Source organism: Lactuca virosa, chromosome 7, assembly GCF_052849685.1.
Source record: "Lactuca virosa cultivar CGN04683 chromosome 7, Lactuca_virosa_CGN04683_v6, whole genome shotgun sequence".
NCBI lineage: Eukaryota > Viridiplantae > Streptophyta > Magnoliopsida > Asterales > Asteraceae > Lactuca > Lactuca virosa.
Genome location: NC_136432.1, coordinates 57,992,828 through 58,006,729, shown reverse-complemented (window position 1 = coordinate 58,006,729; position 13,902 = coordinate 57,992,828).

Here is a 13,902-nt window from a genome sequence, read left to right as displayed (position 1 = left end):
AGTAGGTGGGCATTCCAACCCGATGGTTGAGGGCCTGGGGTATTCCATCCGGAGGGATGATTGGACCCATAGTAGTTATTGTATGTATAGGTGTGTGAGCATTCCAACCCGATGGTTGTGGGCCGAGAGTATTCCATCCCGAGGATGATTGGACTCGTAGTATGTTGGCATTCCAACCCGACGGTTGAGGGCATGGGGTATTCCAACATGTCGGTTGATTGGACCCATAGTATGCTGTTCATTGTTGTATGTGTATGATTATGTGTGTACGGGTATTTTGGGGGAAGTCACTAAGCTTTCGAGCTTACGGTTTTCATTTTATTGTTTCAGGTACATCAGGTGATCGTGGCAAGGCAAAGGCGTGATCGTACCGCTCCTCATATTTTATGATTTTGTGATTTGGTTCTGGGGATACTCTGATGTTTAAACTATTTGGAAAACAAGTTGAAATAACTTAATGGTTTTTGAATGGGTTAAAATGTTTTAAATTGGCTTCAATTTTATGGGTGTTACAAGTTGGTATCAGAGCCTTGGTTTGAGTGAATTGGAGGAACATCTATGTGAATCCAGTCTCAAATCAAGGAAAGATTTTCAAATGGTTTTCAAATGGTTTTCAAAATAAGTAAAGGAGGATGTAGAGGGTACGATCAGCCGGAGCCAGTAAGTAGACCCCAAAATACCATACAAGTTATTTGATTATGTGATATGATTAGAACAGCATGCTAGTACTAGGCTAGGGATCTTCAGGAATTGCATGATAGAATTGCCTGATTACATGATGCCTGCTAGCCTACGGGTTACCTTTGTATGAAATTGACATCATTACTGTAGTTACTTGTGTATGCATCACGGCTGTATATAATTAAGATCTTATAGCCTGAGAATGTTTAATTCGGCCTTATGTTCTATTCTTATTGGTTAGGGCTTAGGGTAGGATCGAATATTCGAAAGTCTATGGGGTCCAGCGTTATGTATGGCTAGCTTACACTAGTGCTGCAGGGTTGGTGGAAGTTTCATGGATGGGTGGGTTGTGTGAGTCCGGTAGGCCAGTTTCGAGATAATTAGCATTCCTCTAGGAGTGAGGATTGAGCATTCGTTGTGTTATGTATATTGTTAGGGTGTTATGGTGATACTTGAGACAAATATGGGTAGGTGTGGAAGGTAGTATGGGCCCGTACTACTGAAAGCACAGGACCCATACGCGTAGCAAGGAAGTCACAACCCCTAGGGTTTAGAAGAGAGTTGGTCCCCGGTTATCTAGGCGGATTGTCTGATATTTTTCCTCTTCTATTTTCAGTATGGTGGTTGCGAGGCGTGTCGTGACTGGATCCGGATCGGGATCAGGTCAGGGTGATCAGGGGGCCCCAGTGGCACCTGAGATTGTCGGTCAGGAGGGGCCAATGTTGACAGAGGATCGGGTCAGAGGGATCATCCGCAAGGAGGTGGTCGAGATTGTCCGGGGTCAGATTCCGGAGTTGTTTGGGACTATTAAGTCTGCTATGAGGGACTACTTCGATGATCGTTATGCAGCTCTTACTGAGACGGCTGCCGCGACAGCTACAGCGGCTGTAACGGCGGCAGGGGGAGGAGCCGGTCGGGGCTTTCAGTATCGGGACTTCGATAATACGAAGCCCCCTACCTTTGACGGAGTTCAGGATTCGATTGTTGCGATGAGATGGTTGTCGAACGTGGAGGGATGTTTCTTCACGTGTTTGTGCCCTGCTGAGCAGAGGGTGAGGTGTGCTCTGAACCTTTTGAGGCTCGGGGCAAAAGATTGGTGGAGGTTGACTACGGGATCATATTCTGACGCGCAGCGGGCTTCGGTTACTTGGGATCAGTTCCGAGACATGTTCAGTACCCGTTATGTTCCGTGGGTTGAGCGGGAGAGATTGGCTCAGGAGTTCTTGGAGCTTAGACAGGATTCAGAGTCGGTGACGGAGATCACCAGGATGTTTACAGAGTGGGCAATGTTCTGCCTTGAGTTTGCTTCGGAGCAAGCTCAGATGACCCGGTATCTGAGCATGCTCAAGAGGGACATCAGGCAGTTTGTGTCCACGCAGAGATGTGATACTTTGTTGGAGTTGCAGGAGGCCGCCATGCGGCGCGAGCTAGAGATTGAGCTCCAGGTGAGGGAGCAGAGGCAGGCCCCGGTGCAGTCGCAGCCTGCGCCGAAACGGACGAGGGCCGCTGATTATCGTCAGGAAAGCCAGAGGAGTCGCACTTGTGGGAAGTGCGGTAAGGTACATGATGGAGTTTGTCGATCTTCTTCTGGGTGCCACAAGTGTGGCAGGGAGGGCCACATAGCTAGGGATTGTAGGCAGCAGGCTCCAGCTGCCGGAGTCCGACTTTGTTATCATTGTGATCAGGTGGGCCATATGAAGGCCCAGTGTCCTCTCTTGGCTGCCAGTCCAGTGCAGGTCCCAGCACCAGCCACGTTGAGACTTACTGACGGGGGTCAGGGTCGAGCAGAGCCTCCGAAGGCTCCAGGGCGTGCTTATCAGCATGTGGCCGAGGAGATCGGGACAGCGCCAGAGGTGACAGCCGGTATGTCTTTTCCTTCTATATCTTGTTCATGTTATTATGAGTTGTTTGTTCCTGCATAAGTTATTAGAGCATAGTAGATGATAGTGAGAAGTTATTATTGAGAAATTATAGAGGGGTAGTATCTGGTGACGCATTCAAGAGAGAGGAGGGTCATGATTCAGAGATTCGAAATCACCAGCGGAAACTCGGATCCCTTGAAGTTCGTTGTCTCGGATTGGGACGATTGAGTCGCATACCAGTTTCGCCGCCGGTAGACAGTAGTTAGTGCTCTAAGTGGGGGAGAATTGGAAATTCTCGGATGGGGCGTGGTTTGGAAGGATGTCGCCTGACGCAGTTTGGATGTCGATTATGGGAAGTGGTGCAATGAGGCGGTCCGGCACACTGGGGACTCCGGTGTATTTTGGCTGATTGAAAATTGTTATTAGAGGTCGGACGTAGTGCAAAGGATCTTGGCGATCCCATCAGTTCGGAGTACCTCCGAGGTTTCATCTTCTTGGATCGGGTAATGCTCCAGTTGGGGACTGAGAGTGGATCCGGATGGGTATTAGTCAGTTTTGGGAAGGTATGGGATTAGAATATCCTGTCATTCAGGTTTTGGGAACCGGGTTATATCTTTTCTTGATCGGTTATGGCATTTGAATGGGGTTGAGGCGGTCCTGCTCTACGCAGTAGGCCAAGATACCCGGTGCGGCCCGACTGTAAGTCGTAGGCACAAAGGCTTGAAGGGAGCAGTAGGGTTGAGGCGGTAGGCCAACAAACCCTGAGAATTTTCGTCTCGATATTTGAATTGATTAGACATGTTGGTATGCTAACCCGGAGGAAGCGGTATGGGTTGGATATGAGGGCCGTGCTGGTTGGCCGGTAGTGGTAAGTATGTTGTTGTCGGTTTGATCCATTGTGATTCGTGTGTGGTAGTAATTTTCGCATCGTATGTTGTGAGTTGATGAGAGGAGCATCGATTAGGCCCCTCGAGTGGCGGAGGAAAGTGGATATTTGTGGGGTCGGAGTGTTGGGAAACTGAAGTGTCTACAGTAGTGTCGATCGGTCATCGGGAGCATTCCAGTCATGAGCTGAGGGCCGGGGAGGGCATACCAGACTCATGATGTGGGCTCAGAAGCAATCCAGACTTATCTTGAGAACCGCGTAAGGGTATTCCAGTCATAGGTCGTGGGCGTAGAGATCGTGATAGTTATATTCCCTGCTGTAGCGGGTTTGAGGTAGACGTATTGTTGAGATTTGGGTAAGTTGTACTCGGTTGTGTCGAGTCAGAGTAGATAGAGGGAGCTGCAAGGTTGGATCCTTGGGCTTCAAGTATGGTTGTAGGCATGGGTTATGTGAGTAGTGGTATTCCAATCTAGGGTATTCCATCATAAGGATGACCGGACCCTATAATTGATTGGACCTGGTGTGTTTGGTATTCCAACCCGAGGGTTGATTGGGCCAAACATGCGTAGGAATGCGAGGGTATACCATCCTTGGGATGACGGGACCCGTTATAGGCGTACCTGGTATTCCATCCAGAGGCTGATTGGGCTAGGTACGAATGGCTATGTGATATAGCTGGCTGATTCATGGGAATTTCTAGAAGCTGAAGGATGCAGTATCTTGCCAGCACGATAGGGAATGGATTCAAGAAGAGGATGGATTGGGTTCCAAAATTGCGAGTTACTCGGGCTATCTCTAGTTTGGAAAGGGAAGGGTAGTTTGACACTGTGGAAGGACCCAGTGAGTCATGGTGGTACATAATGGTTGCAAGTCACGGAAGTGTGTTCCTGACAGGAAGGAATAGTATCATCGGGTGATACTTAGTTATTATGTGTAGTCCTCAAGAAGAAAGGCCGATGGTCGGCTTGGAGTATTGGCAAGGGTGCCTCACGAGTAGGAGATGTGTTAAAGGGAGTGTAGTGGTCGGGTCTGGGAGGACCTGAGATAATTGGAAAATCGGAGTCTGCAGTGCGAGTAAGTTGTTCGGGAGCGTATACTGCAGTAGGCTTCGAGGACGAAGCCTAATTTAAGTGGGGGAGAGTTGTAACATCCTAAATTTCAGAAATATGATATAAGGGCTTAAAGGGTACATTGAGGAAGCTACTCGATGAGTAGGTGCGAGTACTCGTCGAGTCGGAGCGGGATTTGGTCGCGAATTAAGTGACCAACTCGCCGAGTCGGAAGCTGGACTCGATGAGTTGGTGCTGGGAAGATAAAACCCTAATCTTAGGGCTTGCACCCTATTTAAAGGACCTTAAGTCCTCACCTCAGTCTCTTTGTCACCCCCTTGAGAGTCAGAAAACCCTAGAATCGTGTGTGAGCTTTTGGAGTGAACTTGGAAGCTTTGGAAGGAGATTCTAGCAAAGAAGGCTTGTAGATCAAGTGTAGAGCATCAAGGGATTGGTATAAATCCAGAATCTACTTCAGCTTGCGCACATTTTAGAGGTAACAAGCTGTTACCTTGACTCTATTGCATTTATATCTATTCAAGAATGATATTTGCGGCCATTTTGGTATGATTGAGATCTATTTCGGGTTTGGAGTTTAGATCTGAGGTTGCTACTTCAGATCTAGACTTGTGTTGGTCCAGAAAGTCATAAAGCATCAGTCTTTGAGTTGTTGGTGAAGCCATTTTGTCTTAAACCTTAGCCCTAGAGTGATTTGGGCTTATAACTCCTTATTTCCACGTAAAGTTTGCAACTTTACGTGAGAGTCATGACCTAGAGGAGTGGATCTACAGTTTGGAGCCCCTGCAAGACTCGAAAAGCCTCTGCATGTATAAAGGACTGAAGAGACTCGGCGAGTCTGTTCTTGGACTCGGCGAGTCTGTTGAAGATAGGCATGAACTCGACGAGTTGAAGGAACAACTCGACGAGTCTGTTGAAGATTGTCGTGGACTCGGCGAGTATGGTCTTGGACTCAGCGAGTCAGAACGCAAAACCCCAACCTCTCCTGGTTAAGATTCAGATCATTGAGTTGAGTGGTGACTCAGTGAGTTGGACATGTTAGGACTCAGAGATCGTTAAACTCGACAAGTCATGGGGTGACTCGGCGAGTCGAGTTGTGATATACGAATTTTCTAAAGTTGGGAACTCGGCGAGTCAACGGGTTGACTCGACGAGTAGAGTCAATCAGGAAGGTTGACTTTGACCTGTTTGACCTTCAGGGGTGTTATGGTATTTTGGATATTTATGTCATGGTTCATTGATGGCATCAGGTGTTGGAGTTTGGAGCAGTGCTTCGGGTCAGTGTTTTTGTGCTTCGGTTCGGCAGTTGCAAGGTGAGTTATCCTCACTATACCCAAGGGATGTTTCTTCACGTGTTCGTGCCCTGCTGAGCAGAGGGTGAGGTGTGCTCTGAACCTTTTGAGGCTCGGGGCAAAAGATTGGTGGAGGTTGACTACGGGATCATATTCTGACGCGCAGCGGGCTTCGGTTACTTGGGATCAGTTCCGAGACATGTTCAGTACCCGTTATGTTCCGTGGGTTGAGCGGGAGAGATTGGCTCAGGAGTTCTTGGAGCTTAGACAGGATTCAGAGTCGGTGACGGAGATCACCAGGATGTTTACAGAGTGGGCAATGTTCTGCCTTGAGTTTGCTTCGGAGCAGGCTCAGATGACCCGGTATCTGAGCATGCTCAAGAGGGACATCAGGCAGTTTGTGTCCACGCAGAGATGTGATACTTTGTTGGAGTTGCAGGAGGCCGCCAGGCGGCGCGAGCTAGAGATTGAGCTCCAGGTGAGGGAGCAGAGGCAGGCCCCGGTGCAGTCGCAGCCTGCGCCGAAACGGACGAGGGCCGCTGATTATCGTCAGGAAAGCCAGAGGAGTCGCACTTGTGGGAAGTGCGGTAAGGTACATGATGGAGTTTGTCGATCTTCTTCTGGGTGCCACAAGTGTGGCAGGGAGGGCCACATAGCTAGGGATTGTAGGCAGCAGGCTCCAGCTGCCGGAGTCCGACTTTGTTATCATTGTGATCAGGTGGGCCATATGAAGGCCCAGTGTCCTCTCTTGGCTGCCAGTCCAGTGCAGGTCCCAGCACCAGCCACGTTGAGACTTACTGACGGGGGTCAGGGTCGAGCAGAGCCTCCGAAGGCTCCAGGGCGTGCTTATCAGCATGTGGCCGAGGAGATCGGGACAGCGCCAGAGGTGACAACCGGTATGTCTTTTCCTTCTATATCTTGTTCATGTTATTATGAGTTGTTTGTTCCTGCATAAGTTATTAGAGCATAGTAGATGATAGTGAGAAGTTATTATTGAGAAATTATAGAGGGGTAGTATCTGGTGACGCATTCAAGAGAGAGGAGGGTCATGATTCAGAGATTCGAAATCACCAGCGGAAACTCGGATCCCTTGAAGTTCGTTGTCTCGGATTGGGACGATTGAGTCGCATACCAGTTTCGCCGCCGGTAGACAGTAGTTAGTGCTCTAAGTGGGGGAGAATTGGAAATTCTCGGATGGGGCGTGGTTTGGAAGGATGTCGCCTGACGCAGTTTGGATGTCGATTATGGGAAGTGGTGCAATGAGGCGGTCCGGCACACTGGGGACTCCGGTGTATTTTGGCTGATTGAAAATTGTTATTAGAGGTCGGACGTAGTGCAAAGGATCTTGGCGATCCCATCAGTTCGGAGTACCTCCGAGGTTTCATCTTCTTGGATCGGGTAATGCTCCAGTTGGGGACTGAGAGTGGATCCGGATGGGTATTAGTCAGTTTTGGGAAGGTATGGGATTAGAATATCCTGTCATTCAGGTTTTGGGAACCGGGTTATATCTTTTCTTGATCGGTTATGGCATTTGAATGGGGTTGAGGCGGTCCTGCTCTACGCAGTAGGCCAAGATACCCGGTGCGGCCCGACTGTAAGTCGTAGGCACAAAGGCTTGAAGGGAGCAGTAGGGTTGAGGCGGTAGGCCAACAAACCCTGAGAATTTTCGTCTCGATATTTGAATTGATTAGACATGTTGGTATGCTAACCCGGAGGAAGCGGTATGGGTTGGATATGAGGGCCGTGCTGGTTGGCCGGTAGTGGTAAGTATGTTGTTGTCGGTTTGATCCATTGTGATTCGTGTGTGGTAGTAATTTTCGCATCGTATGTTGTGAGTTGATGAGAGGAGCATCGATTAGGCCCCTCGAGTGGCGGAGGAAAGTGGATATTTGTGGGGTCGGAGTGTTGGGAAACTGAAGTGTCTACAGTAGTGTCGATCGGTCATCGGGAGCATTCCAGTCATGAGCTGAGGGCCGGGGAGGGCATACCAGACTCATGATGTGGGCTCAGAAGCAATCCAGACTTATCTTGAGAACCGCGTAAGGGTATTCCAGTCATAGGTCGTGGGCGTAGAGATCGTGATAGTTATATTCCCTGCTGTAGCGGGTTTGAGGTAGACGTATTGTTGAGATTTGGGTAAGTTGTACTCGGTTGTGTCGAGTCAGAGTAGATAGAGGGAGCTGCAAGGTTGGATCCTTGGGCTTCAAGTATGGTTGTAGGCATGGGTTATGTGAGTAGTGGTATTCCAATCTAGGGTATTCCATCATAAGGATGACCGGACCCTATAATTGATTGGACCTGGTGTGTTTGGTATTCCAACCCGAGGGTTGATTGGGCCAAACATGCGTAGGAATGCGAGGGTATACCATCCTTGGGATGACGGGACCCGTTATAGGCGTACCTGGTATTCCATCCAGAGGCTGATTGGGCTAGGTACGAATGGCTATGTGATATAGCTGGCTGATTCATGGGAATTTCTAGAAGCTGAAGGATGCAGTATCTTGCCAGCACGATAGGGAATGGATTCAAGAAGAGGATGGATTGGGTTCCAAAATTGCGAGTTACTCGGGCTATCTCTAGTTTGGAAAGGGAAGGGTAGTTTGACACTGTGGAAGGACCCAGTGAGTCATGGTGGTACATAATGGTTGCAAGTCACGGAAGTGTGTTCCTGACAGGAAGGAATAGTATCATCGGGTGATACTTAGTTATTATGTGTAGTCCTCAAGAAGAAAGGCCGATGGTCGGCTTGGAGTATTGGCAAGGGTGCCTCACGAGTAGGAGATGTGTTAAAGGGAGTGTAGTGGTCGGGTCTGGGAGGACCTGAGATAATTGGAAAATCGGAGTCTGCAGTGCGAGTAAGTTGTTCGGGAGCGTATACTGCAGTAGGCTTCGAGGACGAAGCCTAATTTAAGTGGGGGAGAGTTGTAACATCCTAAATTTCAGAAATATGATATAAGGGCTTAAAGGGTACATTGAGGAAGCTACTCGATGAGTAGGTGCGAGTACTCGTCGAGTCGGAGCGGGATTTGGTCGCGAATTAAGTGACCAACTCGCCGAGTCGGAAGCTGGACTCGATGAGTTGGTGCTGGGAAGATAAAACCCTAATCTTAGGGCTTGCACCCTATTTAAAGGACCTTAAGTCCTCACCTCAGTCTCTTTGTCACCCCCTTGAGAGTCAGAAAACCCTAGAATCGTGTGTGAGCTTTTGGAGTGAACTTGGAAGCTTTGGAAGGAGATTCTAGCAAAGAAGGCTTGTAGATCAAGTGTAGAGCATCAAGGGATTGGTATAAATCCAGAATCTACTTCAGCTTGCGCACATTTTAGAGGTAACAAGCTGTTACCTTGACTCTATTGCATTTATATCTATTCAAGAATGATATTTGCGGCCATTTTGGTATGATTGAGATCTATTTCGGGTTTGGAGTTTAGATCTGAGGTTGCTACTTCAGATCTAGACTTGTGTTGGTCCAGAAAGTCATAAAGCATCAGTCTTTGAGTTGTTGGTGAAGCCATTTTGTCTTAAACCTTAGCCCTAGAGTGATTTGGGCTTATAACTCCTTATTTCCACGTAAAGTTTGCAACTTTACGTGAGAGTCATGACCTAGAGGAGTGGATCTACAGTTTGGAGCCCCTGCAAGACTCGAAAAGCCTCTGCATGTATAAAGGACTGAAGAGACTCGGCGAGTCTGTTCTTGGACTCGGCGAGTCTGTTGAAGATAGGCATGAACTCGACGAGTTGAAGGAACAACTCGACGAGTCTGTTGAAGATTGTCGTGGACTCGGCGAGTATGGTCTTGGACTCAGCGAGTCAGAACGCAAAACCCCAACCTCTCCTGGTTAAGATTCAGATCATTGAGTTGAGTGGTGACTCAGTGAGTTGGACATGTTAGGACTCAGAGATCGTTAAACTCGACAAGTCATGGGGTGACTCGGCGAGTCGAGTTGTGATATACGAATTTTCTAAAGTTGGGAACTCGGCGAGTCAACGGGTTGACTCGACGAGTAGAGTCAATCAGGAAGGTTGACTTTGACCTGTTTGACCTTCAGGGGTGTTATGGTATTTTGGATATTTATGTCATGGTTCATTGATGGCATCAGGTGTTGGAGTTTGGAGCAGTGCTTCGGGTCAGTGTTTTTGTGCTTCGGTTCGGCAGTTGCAAGGTGAGTTATCCTCACTATACCCAAGGGATGTTTCTTCACGTGTTCGTGCCCTGCTGAGCAGAGGGTGAGGTGTGCTCTGAACCTTTTGAGGCTCGGGGCAAAAGATTGGTGGAGGTTGACTACGGGATCATATTCTGACGCGCAGCGGGCTTCGGTTACTTGGGATCAGTTCCGAGACATGTTCAGTACCCGTTATGTTCCGTGGGTTGAGCGGGAGAGATTGGCTCAGGAGTTCTTGGAGCTTAGACAGGATTCAGAGTCGGTGACGGAGATCACCAGGATGTTTACAGAGTGGGCAATGTTCTGCCTTGAGTTTGCTTCGGAGCAGGCTCAGATGACCCGGTATCTGAGCATGCTCAAGAGGGACATCAGGCAGTTTGTGTCCACGCAGAGATGTGATACTTTGTTGGAGTTGCAGGAGGCCGCCAGGCGGCGCGAGCTAGAGATTGAGCTCCAGGTGAGGGAGCAGAGGCAGGCCCCGGTGCAGTCGCAGCCTGCGCCGAAACGGACGAGGGCCGCTGATTATCGTCAGGAAAGCCAGAGGAGTCGCACTTGTGGGAAGTGCGGTAAGGTACATGATGGAGTTTGTCGATCTTCTTCTGGGTGCCACAAGTGTGGCAGGGAGGGCCACATAGCTAGGGATTGTAGGCAGCAGGCTCCAGCTGCCGGAGTCCGACTTTGTTATCATTGTGATCAGGTGGGCCATATGAAGGCCCAGTGTCCTCTCTTGGCTGCCAGTCCAGTGCAGGTCCCAGCACCAGCCACGTTGAGACTTACTGACGGGGGTCAGGGTCGAGCAGAGCCTCCGAAGGCTCCAGGGCGTGCTTATCAGCATGTGGCCGAGGAGATCGGGACAGCGCCAGAGGTGACAGCCGGTATGTCTTTTCCTTCTATATCTTGTTCATGTTATTATGAGTTGTTTGTTCCTGCATAAGTTATTAGAGCATAGTAGATGATAGTGAGAAGTTATTATTGAGAAATTATAGAGGGGTAGTATCTGGTGACGCATTCAAGAGAGAGGAGGGTCATGATTCAGAGATTCGAAATCACCAGCGGAAACTCGGATCCCTTGAAGTTCGTTGTCTCGGATTGGGACGATTGAGTCGCATACCAGTTTCGCCGCCGGTAGACAGTAGTTAGTGCTCTAAGTGGGGGAGAATTGGAAATTCTCGGATGGGGCGTGGTTTGGAAGGATGTCGCCTGACGCAGTTTGGATGTCGATTATGGGAAGTGGTGCAATGAGGCGGTCCGGCACACTGGGGACTCCGGTGTATTTTGGCTGATTGAAAATTGTTATTAGAGGTCGGACGTAGTGCAAAGGATATTGGCGATCCCATCAGTTCGGAGTACCTCCGAGGTTTCATCTTCTTGGATCGGGTAATGCTCCAGTTGGGGACTGAGAGTGGATCCGGATGGGTATTAGTCAGTTTTGGGAAGGTATGGGATTAGAATATCCTGTCATTCAGGTTTTGGGAACCGGGTTATATCTTTTCTTGATCGGTTATGGCATTTGAATGGGGTTGAGGCGGTCCTGCTCTACGCAGTAGGCCAAGATACCCGGTGCGGCCCGACTGTAAGTCGTAGGCACAAAGGCTTGAAGGGAGCAGTAGGGTTGAGGCGGTAGGCCAACAAACCCTGAGAATTTTCGTCTCGATATTTGAATTGATTAGACATGTTGGTATGCTAACCCGGAGGAAGCGGTATGGGTTGGATATGAGGGCCGTGCTGGTTGGCCGGTAGTGGTAAGTATGTTGTTGTCGGTTTGATCCATTGTGATTCGTGTGTGGTAGTAATTTTCGCATCGTATGTTGTGAGTTGATGAGAGGAGCATCGATTAGGCCCCTCGAGTGGCGGAGGAAAGTGGATATTTGTGGGGTCGGAGTGTTGGGAAACTGAAGTGTCTACAGTAGTGTCGATCGGTCATCGGGAGCATTCCAGTCATGAGCTGAGGGCCGGGGAGGGCATACCAGACTCATGATGTGGGCTCAGAAGCAATCCAGACTTATCTTGAGAACCGCGTAAGGGTATTCCAGTCATAGGTCGTGGGCGTAGAGATCGTGATAGTTATATTCCCTGCTGTAGCGGGTTTGAGGTAGACGTATTGTTGAGATTTGGGTAAGTTGTACTCGGTTGTGTCGAGTCAGAGTAGATAGAGGGAGCTGCAAGGTTGGATCCTTGGGCTTCAAGTATGGTTGTAGGCATGGGTTATGTGAGTAGTGGTATTCCAATCTAGGGTATTCCATCATAAGGATGACCGGACCCTATAATTGATTGGACCTGGTGTGTTTGGTATTCCAACCCGAGGGTTGATTGGGCCAAACATGCGTAGGAATGCGAGGGTATACCATCCTTGGGATGACGGGACCCGTTATAGGCGTACCTGGTATTCCATCCAGAGGCTGATTGGGCTAGGTACGAATGGCTATGTGATATAGCTGGCTGATTCATGGGAATTTCTAGAAGCTGAAGGATGCAGTATCTTGCCAGCACGATAGGGAATGGATTCAAGAAGAGGATGGATTGGGTTCCAAAATTGCGAGTTACTCGGGCTATCTCTAGTTTGGAAAGGGAAGGGTAGTTTGACACTGTGGAAGGACCCAGTGAGTCATGGTGGTACATAATGGTTGCAAGTCACGGAAGTGTGTTCCTGACAGGAAGGAATAGTATCATCGGGTGATACTTAGTTATTATGTGTAGTCCTCAAGAAGAAAGGCCGATGGTCGGCTTGGAGTATTGGCAAGGGTGCCTCACGAGTAGGAGATGTGTTAAAGGGAGTGTAGTGGTCGGGTCTGGGAGGACCTGAGATAATTGGAAAATCGGAGTCTGCAGTGCGAGTAAGTTGTTCGGGAGCGTATACTGCAGTAGGCTTCGAGGACGAAGCCTAATTTAAGTGGGGGAGAGTTGTAACATCCTAAATTTCAGAAATATGATATAAGGGCTTAAAGGGTACATTGAGGAAGCTACTCGATGAGTAGGTGCGAGTACTCGTCGAGTCGGAGCGGGATTTGGTCGCGAATTAAGTGACCAACTCGCCGAGTCGGAAGCTGGACTCGATGAGTTGGTGCTGGGAAGATAAAACCCTAATCTTAGGGCTTGCACCCTATTTAAAGGACCTTAAGTCCTCACCTCAGTCTCTTTGTCACCCCCTTGAGAGTCAGAAAACCCTAGAATCGTGTGTGAGCTTTTGGAGTGAACTTGGAAGCTTTGGAAGGAGATTCTAGCAAAGAAGGCTTGTAGATCAAGTGTAGAGCATCAAGGGATTGGTATAAATCCAGAATCTACTTCAGCTTGCGCACATTTTAGAGGTAACAAGCTGTTACCTTGACTCTATTGCATTTATATCTATTCAAGAATGATATTTGCGGCCATTTTGGTATGATTGAGATCTATTTCGGGTTTGGAGTTTAGATCTGAGGTTGCTACTTCAGATCTAGACTTGTGTTGGTCCAGAAAGTCATAAAGCATCAGTCTTTGAGTTGTTGGTGAAGCCATTTTGTCTTAAACCTTAGCCCTAGAGTGATTTGGGCTTATAACTCCTTATTTCCACGTAAAGTTTGCAACTTTACGTGAGAGTCATGACCTAGAGGAGTGGATCTACAGTTTGGAGCCCCTGCAAGACTCGAAAAGCCTCTGCATGTATAAAGGACTGAAGAGACTCGGCGAGTCTGTTCTTGGACTCGGCGAGTCTGTTGAAGATAGGCATGAACTCGACGAGTTGAAGGAACAACTCGACGAGTCTGTTGAAGATTGTCGTGGACTCGGCGAGTATGGTCTTGGACTCAGCGAGTCAGAACGCAAAACCCCAACCTCTCCTGGTTAAGATTCAGATCATTGAGTTGAGTGGTGACTCAGTGAGTTGGACATGTTAGGACTCAGAGATCGTTAAACTCGACAAGTCATGGGGTGACTCGGCGAGTCGAGTTGTGATATACGAATTTTCTAAAGTTGGGAAC